Source organism: Oncorhynchus nerka, linkage group LG5 (assembly GCF_034236695.1).
Source record: "Oncorhynchus nerka isolate Pitt River linkage group LG5, Oner_Uvic_2.0, whole genome shotgun sequence".
In the NCBI taxonomy this organism is placed as follows: domain Eukaryota; kingdom Metazoa; phylum Chordata; class Actinopteri; order Salmoniformes; family Salmonidae; genus Oncorhynchus; species Oncorhynchus nerka.
The window spans coordinates 56308902-56324656 of record NC_088400.1 but is presented as its reverse complement, the minus strand read 5'-3'; positions in this window follow the sequence as shown (position 1 = coordinate 56324656).

Genomic DNA, 15755 nt, shown 5'->3' with positions numbered 1-15755 from the left:
TAAAGAAGTTTTGGTCTCGCTGCACAAACTCTATGGTTTTCTTTTACTGTTAAATGTTAGCCACGACAACATGTGTATGTGTACTTGTGTGTTTATGCACATGCATGTTTATCGGTACGTTGTGTATATGTATATGTACGACCTAGCGTCAAGCCTGTCTCCTGTATTGATGTATTGAGCTGTGTGCCATGACCTGGGTTGGGCCACCAACTTGAGGCGTCATCCCTTTAAACTATCCGTGAGGCCTTTCAAATGAGGCTGATCCTCAGAGGCATCAATAATTCAAGTGTCTGGCACAGTGATGTAGGAACAAGTAGTGCATTGATAAACATGTCTTGCGGGTTCACGCCAAATGCCAAATTAATTGTCCTTGTAATACAAGCAGCCTGAAGAGACTCTCTTTCTCTTTGGTGGACCTTAAACCTGATTGTTACTATATTCATAATAATATATGCATTTATCAGACAATTGTATGCAAATTGACTCACAGTCATGTGTGCATACAGTTGAAGTCGGAACTTTATACACACTTAGACTGGAGTCATTAAAACTCAATTTTTCAACCATTCCACAAATTTCTTGTTAACAACCTATAGTTTTGGCAAGTTGGTTAGGACATCTACTTTGTGCATGCAACAAGTAATTTTTCCAACAATTGTTTACAGACATGTTATTTTACTTCACTTTCATAATTCACTGTATCACAATTCCAGCGGGTCAGAAGTTTACATACACTAACTTGACTGTGCCTTTAAACAGCTTGGAAAATTCCATAAAATTATGTCATGGCTTTAGAAGCTTCTGATAGGTTAATTGACATAATTTGAGTCAATTGGAGGTGTACCTGTGGATGTATTTCAAGGCATGCCTACAAACTCAGTGCCTCGTTGCTTGACATCATGGGAAAATCAAAAGAAATCAGCCAAGACCTCAGAATTTTTGTTGTTGATCTCCACAAGTCTGGTTCATCCTAGGAAGCAATTTCCAAATACCTGAAGGTACTACGTTCATCTGTACAAACAATACTATGCAAGTATAAATACCATGGGACCACACAGCCATCATACCGCTCAGGAAGAAGACACGTTCTGCCTCCTAGAGATGAAAGTATTTTGGTGAGAAAATTGCAAATCAATCCCAGAACAACAGCACAAGGACCTTGTGAAGATGATGGAGGAAACAGGTACAAACATATCTATATCCACAGTAAAAACGAGTCCTATATCGACATAACCTGAAAGACCGGTCAGCAAGGAAGAAGCCACTGCTGCAAAACCGCCATAAAAAAGTCAGACTACGTGTCACGTTCTGACCTTAGTTCTGTTGTTATGTCTTTGTTTTAGTATGGTCAGGGCCTGAGTTGGGTGGGTTGTCTATGTTCCCTTTTCTATGTTTTGGAATTTCTGTGTTTTGGCCTGGTATGGTTCTCAATCAGAGGCAGCTGTCAATCGTTGTCCCTGATTGAGAACCATACTTAGGTAGCCTGGTTTCACTTTTGAGTTGGGTGATTATTTTCCGTGTCAGTGTTTGTGCCACTCGGGACTGTTTCGTTTGTTTCGTTCTTTCACTTTGTTATTTTGTATTTTGTAGTGTTCAGTTTTACATACAGTATTAAAATGGACACTTACCACGCTGCAAATTGGCCGGATATCTCTTACTCCTTGTCAGAAGAAGAGGACGAGCGTTACACTACGGTTTGCAACTGCACATGGGGACAAAGTTTGTACTTTTTGGAGAAAATGTCCTCTGGTCTGATGAAACAAAAATATAAATATTTGGCCATAATGACCATCGTTATGTTAGGAGGAAAAAGGGGGAGGTTTGCAAGCTGAAGAACACCATCCCAACTGTGAAGCAAGGGGGTGGAAGCATCATGTTGTGGGGGTGCTTTGCTGCAGGAGGGACTGGTGCACTTCACAAAATAGATGGCTTCATGAGGGAGGGTAATTATGTGGATATATTGAAGCAACATCTCAAGACATGTCAGGAAGTTAAAAGTTGGTCGCAAATGGATCTTCCAAATGGACAATGACCTCAAGCATACTTTCAAAGTTGTGGCAAAATGGCTTAAGGACAACAAAGTCAAGGTATATGAGTGGCCATCACAAAGCCCTGACCTCAATCCTATAGAATATTTGTGGACAGAACTGAAAAAGTGTGTGCGAGCAAGGAGGCCTTCAAACCTGACTCAGTTACACCAGCTCTGTCAGGAGGAATGGGCCAAAATTCACCCAACTTATTGTGGGAAGCTTGTGGAAGGCTACTCGAAACGTTTTACCCAAGTTAAACAATTTAAAGGCAATGCTACCAAATACTAATTGAGTGTATGTACATTTCTGACACACTGGGAATGTGATGAAAGAAATAAAAGCTGAAATTAATCACGCTCTCTGCTATTATTCTGACATTTCACATTCTTAAAATTAGGTGGTGATCCTGACTGACCTAAAACAGGGAATATTTACTAGGATTAAATATCAGGAATTGTGAAAAACAGAGTTTAAATGTATTTGGCTCAGGTGTATGTAAACTTCAGACTTCAACTGTACATTTTAAGTATAGGTGGCCCCAGGAATCAAACCAATCCTAGCATTGTAAGCGCCATGCCCTACCAACTGAGCCATACAGGACCACCTACAGATATGACAGTCATTACTACCTCCATATTGTTACCGATATATACGCTGAACAAAAATACATTCGCAACATGTTGGTCCCGTTTTTTATGAGCTAAAATAAAAGATCCCAGAAAGCTTATTTCTCTCAAATTTAGTGCACAAATTTGTTTACATCCCAGTTAGTGAGCATTTCTCCTTTGCCAATATAATCCATCCACCTAACAGGTGTGGCATATCAAGAAGCTGATTAAACAGCATGCTCATCACCTTGTGCTGGGGACAATAAAAGGCCACTCTGAAATGTGCAGTTTTGTCATAAAACACAATGCCACAAATGTCTCAAGTTTTGATGAAGAGCGCAATTGGCATGCTGACTGCAGGAATGTCCACCAGAGCTGTTGCCAGGGAATTGAATGTTAATTTCTCTACCATAAGCTGCCTCCAACGTTGTTTTAGAGAATTTGCACTATGTCCGAACTGCCTCACAACCGCAGACCACTTGTATGACGTCGTGTTAGCCAGCAGTTTGCTGATGTCAACGTTGTGAACAGAGTGCCCCATGGTGGCAGTGGGGTTATGTTATGGGTAAGCATATGCTACAGACAACAAACACAATTGCATTTATCAATAGCAATTTGAATGCACAGAGATACCGTGACGAGATCCTGGGGCCCATTGTCTTGCCGTTCATCCGCCGCCATCACCTCATGTTTCAGCAGATAATGCTTGGCTCCATGTTGCAAGGATCTGTACACAATTCCTGGAAGCTGAAAATGTCACCGTTCTTCCATAGCCTGCAATACTTACAAGAGATGTCACCCATTGAGCCTGTTTGGGATGCTCTGGTTCGACATGTACAACAACGTGTTCCAGTTCCTGCCAATATCCAGCTACTTTGTACAGCCATTGAAGAGGAGTGGGACAACATTCCACAGGCCACAATCAACAGCCTGATCAACTATATGTGAAGGAGATGTGTCGCGCTTGCATGAAGCCAATGGTGGTCACACCAGATATTGACTGATTTTCTGATCCACGCCCCTACCTTTTTTTTTATGTGTCTGTGACCAACAGATGCATATCTGTAGTCCCAGTTATGTGAAATCCATAGATTATGGGCTAATGGACCTATAGCACAGGAAGGACAAAAGTCTTTCAAATCTCTCTGTTCTCTGTCGTTTCTCCCGTTTCTCTCTGACTGCCACACACAAGTCCACAACAGAGGTGGTAGACACTACAGCTGCCATGCATTGTCCCCCCCCCCCAGCTCTACATGCAAAATACCATACAGCCCAGTACGTTCACAGCGCCATTTAATTGGTCCCCCCTTCAATATCTTATTTGCTTAGGAGGGGCCCAAGAGGGCCCTGACCCAAAAGAGCTCCAAGTGATATCGAACCAGCCCAGGATCACATAACGGGCTTAATATTGATGCTGACAGGGCGAGAAGAAGGTCTGAATGGAGGGAGGAGGATGGAGGGAGGAGGTAGATGGATGTAAGGGATTTGCGATACAGAATGTAGAGGGAGGTAGAACAAGAAGGCAGCAGATATAGAGGGACAACACAGCAAATGTGGAGCATACAGAGATAGTAGGAAAACAAAAGGGCAAAGACAGCTTCATCAGCGATATAATTAACCAATTATACACGAGGGGGTGTGGCCTATGGCCAATATACCACAGCTAAAGGCTATTTCTATGCACAATGCAATGTGGTGTGCCTGGATACAGCCCTTAGTAGTGGTATAATGGCCATATATCACAAACCCCCGAGGAGCCTTATTGCTATTATAAACTGACCAACGTAATTAGAACAGTAGAAAAACAAATCAAATGTGATAGCTCTGGTGTACTGTACGGTTTGATATACCAAGGCTTTCAGCCAATCCGCATTCAGGGCTCAAACCACCCAGTTTATAATGTAAAATAATTATCTAGGTAAGTACACATGATTACGAGGGAAGGTGTCAAAGGGACTTAATCAATCAAAATAGCTGGACAGAGATGGAATACCTCTACTATTTTGTCTGATGTGTGTTCAATCTATTGCAATTATCATAGTCTTCTCTTTTCTGATTAGTGGTTTGATATGTTAATCCACCCGTTATTAAATAATAATCTGTAATAAACCAATATACATGTTCATCACTGGCTGTGTTAAAAATGGCACTTTATGCCCTACCTAGTGCATAACTGTAGTGCACTATATAGGGAATAGGGTACCGTTTGAGACATAGACACTGTTTTGTTTGCTATGGATTACCTGCCCAGACTAAGTTTCTAGGCTACATATAGGAGCGAATCTCCTGCCTGCATGACTCTTGGCCTTGAGAATGTCACAAGTGCATTAAAATTCATTAAAAAGTCTGAGAGAGTTGATTGAGGAGGAGAGCTCGATGCTAACATGTAAATGGGTTCTTGACCGTCCTTCCAGCACTGAATGGTATAGAATACTTAATTTCCTGCAGATAAAGAATTGTGAGCCTCAACAACATGACGTATCAGCTAGTAGATCCCAGCTAGCACATAACATTCTGAGAGCAGTATGTTTCTTAGAGGTTGGTAAGAGCTATGGTGGTCCTATGGTTATTTTGCATACAACCTTCTCACAACTTACTGGGAATGTTGGAGGATAGTTGCCTAGTTTTGGAACATTGTCAGCACATTTATGGAACTTTCAGTACTTTAACACGATTCCTAAAAGTTCAAATATATTTACATTTAACTACAATTTTGGTGATGTTCTAGGAATGTTCTACAACTGGGAATGTCAAATTGTTCTTTCTTTTTTTGTCCATAAAAACCACAAGAAAACTTTAGTAATGTTCAGAGAATATTCTAAGAATGTCATTGAAAAACATATACAGTGCATCCGGAAAGTATTCAGACCCCTTGACTTTTTCCACATTTTGTAACATTACAGCCTAATTCTAAAATGGATTAAATAGTTGTTGATTTTTCATCAATATACACAAAATATCCCATAATGACAAAAAAACTGAAATCCCCACATTTACATAAGTATTCAGACCGTTTACTCAGTACTTTGTTGAAGCTGCAAACGGAGACCACCACCTCCGATAACTATGAGCTTCCAGATCCTCTCATGATCGCGGCTGCCTATCTGCTGGAGGCTTCAAGAAGCACTCAAACAGAGTTGATCTAGCTCAGGGATGGGCAACTCCAGTCTTCTGGGGTCTGATTGGTATCACACTTTTGCCCCAGTCCCAGCTAACACACCTGACTCCAATAATCAACTAATCACGAGCTTCAGTTTAGAATGCAATTAGTTGAATCAGCTTTGTCTTATGGGGAAGAAGTGTGACACCAATCCGGCCCCCAGTGGAGTTGCCCATCCCTGGTCTATCTGATATAGCTACTGTTGTAGCCTATATTTTATTTTCAAATGACTTCTTGTTGGATATCTTGCTTTAACAAGTGATTTGAGATTCTGTCTGTAATGAAAAACGCTATAAAAGTTGAATAAATGTACTATTCGTTTTAAAAACACCAAAAAGTGTAATGACATTCAGCGACTGCTGACAAAATGACCTTTTTTGTTGAAAGAAATGTAAGGACACCTAAAAATTGGGTGAAGCCACATGGGGGAAGATTTTTTTTAAAACCACGAGACAAGAGGTTGGGGTGTTTGTTTCATTTGGAATAATATTTATTTTCATATTTACCACTGTAGCAGTACAAGTTGCATTCGCAGTACGGTTGATCTCTTTGATTGCCATCTGTCACAGTCTCAACCTAGAGGAGGCCAAATGATTGGCGAACTGTTTGGCCCTATTGTTAACTGGGCTACAAGACAAAACTTCACCTCAGGGACTTATCCCTTAGCAATCTACCCCAGCTGAAAACCATTAGTAACATAAAATTGCTGACTCAATGCCTGCCTAAATCACCATATGCAAAGCCTTAGCCTGTCTGTTTCACTTAATGGCACAGATACATCAGCGTAGCAGGGAGGAGTGTTAATCCAGATCCCTGACAAAAGAACCTGAGGTGAGTCACTTGGTAATAGAGAAGCCAGGAGACAAAATATATAGCTGTCTGGCATCTTGACATGTGTTTAGGCGTAAACTGATAGATTAAATGTGTAAGATTGTTGGCAAGTCTGACTGTGTGATCCGTTATGAAAAATAAGCAATTGATTTAACGATAATAAGGTATAATAGGGGATTTAGCTTTGGCAGTATCTATCTTTTGTTGTTCTCCCTTGTAGGAAATGGAGCCTTAGGATTGGTCTACATTTGCCATATTTAATAATGCTCAGTTGTTTACTTCAGATAATTCACTGCACAAAATCTCAAGACAACCATGCTGAACAAGCAAATCATTTCTTAATTATATGTGCATAATATAATAATGATAATATATAAAACACAGCTATTATCATGGTGCTTGTACACACGATAATTACATTTATCTGATTTCAATTTAATCGGTTGGCCCTTCAGGGGTGTAAAGATACTTTATTTCCCATGTCATTACTATACTTTAAGCAACGTTATGTTGCTATACAGCATGTTAATTCTATATCATGACAAGTAATTCATGCATTTGTTTGTGTGAACATACTTACTGGTTATTCTATGAGTCAGAACTAGTTAATTACCACCTGTTTGATGTGCAATCATCCATTACGCCCCTGAGATACATGTTATTATGATCCTATGAAGAGCCCTTTTAGTGATGCACAAACACAAACAACCAAACAAATATTAATATTTATACTCAGAATTTTCAGTCTTTGATGTTTCATCTCCCGCTTTTAACAATTCCAACATTAAACCGGAGAGATAGTTGCGTCCCAAATGGCACCCTATTTCCAATATAGTGCAACACCTTTGGCGATCAAAAGTAGTGCGCTATATAGGACATTAGGGTGCCATTTGGGACGCAGGTCTGGACAGAGAGCATTATTTGGATCGCACTCCACAGCAAATGCATAGCAAGTTGATACTTCTAACTTCTAACCCTTGTTCTTCACTTTAGTGTAAACAAATACCATATTCTATCTCTGTCCTTCGCTGAAGCAAACGCCTTGGCTGAATGAGAGAGAGCTTATAACAAAATTACCTGAAATCTTTGTCCATCGTATGTCACAAGGGTCCTCATTGAAGCGTAAAGCTTTGTGTGGTGTCAGCAAAATAACCTCTCACTCAACGTTAACAAAACAAAGGAGATGATTGTGGACTTCGGGAAACAGCAGAGGGAGCACCTGAGGGAGCACCCCCCCCCCCCCTATCCGCATCGACGAGACAACAATGGAGAAGGTGGAACATTTTAAGTTCCTCGGTGTGCACATCACGGACAAACTGAAATGGTCCACCGACGAAGACAGTGTGGTAAAGAAGGAGCAACAGCGCCTCTTCAACCTCAGGAGGCTGAAGAAATGTGACTTGTCACCTAAAACCCAGACAAACTTTTACAGATGCACAATTGAGAGCATCCTGTCGGGCTGCATCACCGCCTGGTACGGCAACTGCACCGCCCACAACCGGAAGGCTCTCCAGACGGTGCACAATGCATCACCGGAGGCAAACTACCTGCCCTCCAGGACACCTACACCACCCGATGTCACAGGAAGGCCAAGAAGATCATCAAGGACAACAAACACCCAACCCACTGCCTGTTCACCCCGCTACCATCCAGAAGGTGAGGTCAGTACAGGTGCATTAAAGCTGGGACTGAGAGACTGAAAAACAGCATCTATCTCAAGGCCATCAGACTGTTAAACAGCCGTCACTAACACAGAGAGGCTGCTGTCTACATACAGAATTGAAATCACTGGCCACTTTAATAATTGGATCAGTTGTCACTTTAATAATTGTCACGGCCATCGAATTAAGAGGACCAAAGCGCAGCATGGTGAGCGTACATATTCCATTTATTAGAAATGACGCCAACAAAAATAATAAACAATACAACACAACCGTGAAGCTTAAGCGCTATGTGCCACAAACAAAGTTAACTTCCCACACTGAGAGGAGGGAAAGGGCTACCTAAGTATGGTTCCCAATCAGAGACAACAATAGACAGCTGTCCCTGATTGAGAACCATACCCGGCCAAAACATAGAAATACAAAATCATAGAAAACAAAAACATAGAATGCCCGCCCCAAATCACACCCTGACCAAACCAAATATAGACATAAAAAGGCTCTCTAAGGTCAAGGCGTGACAATAATGCTACTTTAATAATGTTTACATATCTTGCATTACTCATCTCATATGTATATACTGTATATTTTACCATCTACTGCATCTTGCCTATGCCGCTCTGTTATTGCTCATCCATATATTTATATGTATATATTCTTATTCCATTCCTTTACTTAGATTTGTGTGTATTGGGTAGTTGTGGAATTGTTAGATTACATGTTAGATATTGCTGCACTGCCGGAACTAGAAGCACAAGCATTTCGCTACTCTCGCAATAACATCTGATAACCATATGTATGTGACCAACAAAATTGGATTTGATTTGATTTGGATTTGATTTGGCTCTTCTGAGAGCGAGCCTCGTTTCTCTCTCCACTTCACTTCTTGTTATTCCACCAGAACACTGGCGTGTTCTTTTCGTCTACCTTTTGAAGTAGTCTCACTTGTACTCGGGAAAATGTGTCATGAATCATAAAGACGGGAAGATTTCAAACAAAACATTTTCAAACATTAAATTCACATGCCTATTCCCAAATTGGACGGCGTATCAATTCAAGAATATAATCATCCTTAAAAAAAATGATGAACTAACATGAAGTTACAGTGGCTTTTTTATTAAAATGTTTTTGGTTCTCCACTATCAATAGTTACAAATTGCTCTCTCTCTTCCTCACCGCTCTGAGAGATATCGAAGCAATTATTCATCAGCAGAGTTGCCGGCCTACGCTTTTCTACTCTTCTCCTCTCCTTTATGATGATATTACATTTGGCTGTTAACAAGATGACTTCAGACTTTTCTTGCATTCTGCCTTTCAGATGAGGAGGACACTAGTTCAGAATACTCATCGACAGAGTCAAATCAATATGTAATTACCAGACTGAACATTACGGTGCTTCAGCATCATGCCTGGCTGGTGGGGGAGAGGAGAGGCTCTCTCTCTCTCTCTCTCTCTCTCTCTCTCTCTCTCTCTCCTTCCCTCCCCTAGCGTTCTCTCTCTAAACCCAGGGCTCATTAACACCTTGTAGATTACTTCTTCACCCCTCGTTTGCATGCTGGCCCTGTAATGGCCGGCCCTCTGCTTTGGGAATCTATTACCATTTTTCACCTTAAAGTCAGCAGTTTTTGGAGGGATGGAGATCTGTATTGCTCTACTCCATCACTCTGCTTTAAGCTTTGTTCGATTTTCACAGAGAAAAGGATAACATCTATGCTGCAAGGCGTGTTTGTCTTGCAGAATTTAAAACCGTACTGTATTCTGTTTTCCGGGCTCACGGTGTTTTGAAAGGGGAACAGATTTTAACCCATAAGAGTCTAAGCCCTGTCTAAGCTGGAGGAAGGGGGGGCGGGTTACCACTAAGCTATGTGCATTGGGATTTTGGCATTGAGGCCATTTATCTACTTCCCCAGAGTCAGATGAACTCGTAGATACAATTTTTATGTCTCTGCATGCAGTTTGAAGGACGTTGCTAACTAACACAATTGCTAACTAGCGTTAGCTCAATGACTGGAAGTCTATTGGTATCTACTAACAGAAGATACCCATAGACTTCCAGTCATTGCACTAACACTAATTAGCATTGATGCACGAAACTACCTCTAACTTCCTTCATACTGGACACAGAGACATAGCAATGGTATCCACAAGTTAATATGACTCTGTGGAAGTAGCTGAATGGCCTCATTGCCAAAATCCCCAAATCCTCAATTCTCATAGCTGAAGAAAATGAACATGTGAAAGATCATGCTAATCTGCCTGGGCAGATCCTGTTGGTGAACGGTGCCCTCTCATTGGGTGATAGCTGGTGTCAATTAACAGGCAATCTCCACATCTGTCATTGAACAATCCACATGGGATTGCCCACATCTGTCCTCTCATTGGGCGATAGCTGGTGTCAATCCACAGGAGATTGTTCTTTCACCTTAATTTAAGAGTCTGGACAGGAAGTGAACTAGATCATGCAGTGTTCACTAAACAATCCTTAGTGGTGCATTCAGACCAGCTGTTCACCTTGCAATGGGCTGCTGGGACTGTTCTTCAGGTAAAGAGCACATTCCTTTTTGTTCAAGGATTTTTCCCCCTCATTCTCATCAGTTACTGTCCTGACTGTGTCCCAAATGGGACCCTATTCCCTATATAGTGCACTACTTCTGACCAGAGTCCTATGGGAAAAGGCTACAGTATAAAAGGGGAAATACTGGTTGACTATAGAACAACTGATCTAGTCTGATGAATACCTGGGCGGGTGGAATAAACAGTACACTTCTACCCTCTGCTAAAGAGGATGTATTGTTTTATTAAGTCTAATTAATTAATGTCTTATTTCAACAGCAATTATCACAACGAAAACAATAATGATAAGTGATAATCATTAATAATCCAGATTGTAACTTAATTCCAATGACACCTATGTTTTCAAGTGTGTGTGTGTGTGTGTGTGTGAATGCCAAAATAAATGCCTCCACATCGCCTCCATAGAAGCAGTGACATATCCACACAGTGGGAGGTGGGGGGTGGGTGGACAAAAACATTGCTATCTGCCTGAGGTATCCAATTAAGTGAACGAAAACACAGCAATAATGACAAGAGATCCCATTTACACCCACTGACTGTTGGCATCACACACACACAAACACACACACACACACACACACACACACACACACACACACACACACACACACACACACACACACACAGACAGAAGAAATCCTGGCGAATCCAGGCCTGACACTGGTCTGCCGTGATGTCATTGCATGCGTCATCCATGGCCTGGAGAAGGGCGGCTTGTTCGTGAGGGCGCCTATCATATACCTTCCACCTCAATCGGGAAAAATTCCTCAATCGGGTTAAGGAAAGGAGAGTTTGGGGGTAAGTACAGGGTGGTAAATTGTGGATGGGTCTGAAACCATGCTTGCACCATTTGAGCATAGTGGAACCTGACATTATCCCACACAATGACATAGGTCACGCCATCAGCTTTACAGACCTGATTTAGCTCATCAAGGAAGTTTACATTCGAACAGCGAATCATGTGGCTGCCTGCAACTCAATATATAGAGTATATAGAGTAGAGAGCTTTAGATGTTGTTTGACCAAACATTAGAATGGGCAAGATGCGTAATCTAAGCAACTTTGACCGTGGTATGATTGTTGATGCCACACATGGGGATTCCAGCATCTCAGAAACAGCTGCCTTCCTGGGATTTTTATGCACTATAGTCTCTAGAGTTTACAGAGAATGGTGCGATAAACAAAACACATTCAGTGAGCTGCACCTCTGTGGGCAAAACCACCTTGTTAATGAAAGAGGTCAGAGGAGAATGTCCAGACTCATTCAAGCTAACAGAAAGGCCACAAATGCTCAAATAACAGCTGTTTAAAACAGTGGTGTGCAGAAGGGCATCTCTTAACGTACAACACCGTGAATAATTCAGGCTGTTGTGGAGGCAAAAGGGGGTCCTACCCAGTACTAGATAGGTGTACCTAATAAAGTGTGTACAGTAATGTCAAATCTGAAAAAATGGTCTGGAAAGGTAGTACATGGGACCATAGAGACAGTGATAAAGAATGATGATGAAATATTACATCCACAGATAATGTAGTCCAATTAGTTCATGTTCCATGGTAATTGGTGTCAATGAATCTCGTTATCCTGAAACTTTCATGATCTAAACATGGAATATTGTTTGTCAGTTTCCACAAAACTATGCATTAAGAGAAATGCAACAGTTACTTATCATTTTGAGCAGTTGTATCGATTGATAGTTAGATCATTGTAATGAAATGAGTACACAGTCATATGTTTGGACTGACCTACTCATTCAAGGGTTTTTCTTTATTTATTTTTTTACTATTTTCTATATTGTAGAATAATAGCAAAGACAGTTTTAACTATGAAATAACACTAAAAAGTGTTAAACAAATCAAAATATCATTTATATTTGAGATTCTTCAAAGTAGCCACCCTTTTCCTTAATTACAGCTTTGCACACTCTTGGCATTCTCTAAACCAGCTTCATGAGGTAATCACCTGGAATGCATTTCAATTAACAGGTGTGCCTTGTTTAATATACATTTATGGAATTTCTTTCCTCCTTAATACATTTTTCACCAATCCGTTATGTTGTGACTATGTAGGGGTGATATACAGAAGATAGCCCTATTTGGTAAAAGCCTAAGTCCATATTGTGGCAAGAGAAATGACAGTCCATCATTACTTTAAGGCATGGAGGTCAGTCAATCTGGAAAATTTCAGTGCAGTCGCAAAAACCATCAAGCACTATGATGAAACTGGCTCTCATGAGGACCGCTTACAGTAAAGGAAGACCCAGAGTTACCTCTGCTGCAGATGATAAGTTCATTAGAGTTACCAGCCTCAGAAATGGGAAATTAACTGCACCTTAGATTGCTCCTCGCAGAGTTCAAGTAAGACACAATTCAACATCAACTGTTCAGAGGAGACTTCGTGAATCAGGCCTTCATGGTCAAATTGCTGCAAAGATCACCAGACATCAATCCCATTGAGATGGTTTGAGATAAGTTGGACCACAGAGAGAAGGAAAATCAGCCAACAAGTGCTCAGCATATGTGGGAACCGTTAGAAAAGCATTCAAGGTGACTACCTCAGGAAGCTGTTTGAGAGAACGCAAAGCTATCATCCATATGTGTTATTTCATAGTTTTGATGTCTTCAATATTATATATAAAAATGGTAAAAATAAAGAAAAACCCTTGAATGAGTAGGTGTATCCTAACTTTTGACGCTATTGATATGAAATCAATATTGAAATTAATCTACACACTCTCTCTCTCTCACACACACACACACACACACCCCTAGAGTACATGCAGTATTTGCAAATCCAATGCAAGTAATTTTCTCTATTTCTCAGATCTTAACAATGTTTTGTATATAGATTATCTTCACAAATATATAGCCTACATACTCTCTCTCACACACACACACACACACACACACACACACACACACACACACACACACACACACACACACACACACACACCCTAGAGTATATACAGTATAAGCAAATTCAATGTCATTTTATGAGCGTTTTTTTCCCTCTTTCTCAGATCTTAAACATTTTAAAATATTCATAATTGTCTGGATCAATATGCAAAGAATTCCACACACACTCACATACTCTCATAATAGATTATACAGTATAAGCAAATCCAATGCAAGTCAATGGAGAGTGAATCATGTTACAGCAGTCTCCCTCTTTCTATCACAAGCACATACTGTACCACAGACATACGCATGGGTGTTCATTGATGTTAACGGTATGTGTGTGCACGTCCTTATATCTATATGTCCATTTTATTCAGAGCTGGACGGAGTATTGTACTGTGGTATCTGACATACAGTGCCAGTAGGCACTTGGTTTCTAATGAAGACCATGGTCAACTGGCCGGTCTGGATCAGTTTACACTTCAGGAATATCTGTACAAGATGCATCTTTGACTACCTCCGCAGGTGGTCAGAAAAACCTAATCACAATGCGTCTTTTGATTGTCTACAAATGTGGACAATCAGAATACGGACAAGATCAGAACAACGGATGCATCTTAGAAGCAGGTATAAACGGGGCTAAGGGAACACATCCTCTGGCTCTGGAGACACATATAGAGTAGAGTGAAGCTATTTCCCATAAGCATTAGTGGCCCATCAGTTGATTTGACAGATTTGCATTGGTTCATTGTCAAATTAGTTGAAACTTCATTTACAATTTAGTGCATTTTCTACTGTGGCACAACTTGTTTTGACAGTATAAAACAATCTACATAAGCCATTAGAAGACGTGGTGTTGATTAAGGCAGCCCCCGCACCTCTCTGACACGTTTCAGTTAAATGCAGTCAGTTGTACAACTGACTAGTTATCCCCCTTTCCGTTCCCTTTATAAATGGTTATGTTACTCCTCATCGGTGGATTGTAGGGAGATGGTACTCTTTTTAAGTGATACACTGATAGTGACTCATAACCATGGTAAGCACAGAGATCATCAAGATATACTCAACCGTAACCATACAGGCATTTCAAGCCTCACAACCCTAAATCCTTTACACCTGAAAGAATCCCGGTTATAGCCGCCGCAAATACATTCTGTTTAGCACAAGATGCAAGCAGCCGAGAGGACACAAAGACATTTAGACGTTTTCAATAAGTCAACACTGTCAATTGAAAGGCACATAAAGTTCATATACACCCTTTGCCAAGGATAAAGCCGGGTACAGTCATTTCAGGAAGGGTCCATCTATCAAGCGGTAAAAGGGAACCAGATATGCATTGGGTCATCCCTCTACTTGTCACACTATAAGAATAGCGAAGCTTGTACATACATCTTCACCTCTGTTTGCCACTGGGGATTAGCTTGACACCTTGCTATAATTCTGTGGCAACTGCATCCTCCTTTTTACCCCCTGTGTTTATAAATCAATAATCATATATGTTATAGTTTGATTCTAGACTGTCAATAGCATTTTCACCATAGCACAACGCTGCCTAAACCCCAAACATTGAAAAGCAATGTTGCTGTTTGCATACCTAGCTACTGTAGCATGCATTTTGCATACTGTGTTGTGTATGGCATGCAGCTGGCAGATGTATCCGTTCTATGTCAATCTGGCAGATAGATACATCCATATTATGTAAATAAATGTGCATGCCATTGAAATGTGATGGTGGAGATTAGCACATCACACGGGGATATACTTAGCAGGACATTGACAGGGCAGACTGGATCATTATATTGTAATGATGAAGGTGAGTTGTGCTTGTCCTGGCATATTCAGATTAGTTTCTCCTCACCAGTCATGGATTCCATTTCACCTTTAAGCTCCTCTGTAACTGCAGGAGGCACATATTGTAATATGGATAGACTGGTAATGTGAAGGGCACTGTAAATGCAGTTACTCGTCTGGTTCCTTACCTGTCAATGTCCTC